This window comes from Physeter macrocephalus, chromosome 1 (assembly GCF_002837175.3).
Source record: "Physeter macrocephalus isolate SW-GA chromosome 1, ASM283717v5, whole genome shotgun sequence".
Lineage (NCBI taxonomy): Eukaryota > Metazoa > Chordata > Mammalia > Artiodactyla > Physeteridae > Physeter > Physeter macrocephalus.
The window spans coordinates 79,511,430-79,513,024 of record NC_041214.2 but is presented as its reverse complement, the minus strand read 5'-3'; positions in this window follow the sequence as shown (position 1 = coordinate 79,513,024).

The window sequence follows — 1,595 nt, the reverse complement described above, 5'->3', positions numbered from 1 at the left end:
GAGGCAAAGATTGAGAAGATGCAAGAAATGCTTAACAAAGATCTAGAAGAATTAAAGAACAAACAAACAGACATGAACAATAAAATAACTGCAATGAAAACTACACTAGAAGGAATCAATAGCAGAATAACTGGGGCAGAAGAATGGATAAGTGACCTGGAAGACAGAATGGTGGAATTCACTGCTGCAGAACAGAATAAAGAAAAAAGAATGAAAAGAAATGAAGACAGCCTGAGAGACCTCTGGGACAACATTAAATGCAACAACACTCGCATTATAGAGTCCCACAAAGAGAAGAGAGAGAGAAAGGACCTGAGAAAATATTTCAGGAGATTGTAGTCAAAAACTTCCCTAATATGGGAAAGGAAAGAGCCACCCAAGTCCAGGAAGCATAGAAGAATTAAAGAACAAACAAACAGACATGAACAATAAAATAACTGCAATGAAAACTACACTAGAAGGAATCAATAGCAGAATAACTGGGGCAGAAGAATGGATAAGTGACCTGGAAGACAGAATGGTGGAATTCACTGCTGCAGAACAGAATAAAGAAAAAAGAATGAAAAGAAATGAAGACAGCCTGAGAGACCTCTGGGACAACATTAAATGCAACAACACTCGCATTATAGAGTCCCACAAAGAGAAGAGAGAGAGAAAGGACCTGAGAAAATATTTCAGGAGATTGTAGTCAAAAACTTCCCTAATATGGGAAAGGAAAGAGCCACCCAAGTCCAGGAAGCACAGAGAGTTCCATACAGGATAAACCCAAGGAGAAACATGCTGAGACATATAGTAATCAAATTGGCAAAAATTAAAGACAAAGAAAAATTACTGAAAGCAGCAAGGAAAAATGACAAATAACACACAACGGAACTCCCATAAGGATAACAGCTGATTTCTCAGCAGAAACTCTACAAGCCAGAAGGGAGTGGCATGATATATGTTAAGTGATGAAAGGGAAGAACTTACAACCAAGATTACTCTACCCGGCAAGGATCTCATTCGGATTCAATGGAGAAATCAAAAGCTGTAAAGACAAGCAAAAGCTAAGCGAATTCAGCACCACCAAACCAGCTCTACAGCAAATGCTAAAGGAACTTCTCTAAGTGGGAAACACAAGAGAAGAAAAGGACCTACAGGGCTTCCTTGGTGGCACAGTAGTTGGGAGTCCACCTGCCGATGCAGGGGACGAGGGTTCGTGCCCCAGTCTGGGAGGATCCCGCATGCCGCGGAGCGGCCGGGCCCGTGGGCCATGGCCGCTGGGCCTGCACGTCCGAGCCTGTGCTCCACAACGTTACAGGCCATGACGGTGAGAGGCCCGCGTACTGCAAAAAAAAAGAAAAAAAGAAAAAGAAAAGGACCTGCAAAAACAAACCCAAAACAATTAAGAAAATGGTCATAGGAACATACATATCGATAATTACCTTAAACGTGAATGGATTAAATGCTCCAACCAAAAGACACAGACTTGCTGAATGGATACAAAAACAAGACCCATATATATGCTGTCTACAAGAGACCCACTTCAGACCTAGGGACACATACAGACTGAAAGCGAGGGGATGGAAAAAGATATTCCATGCAAATGGAAAGCA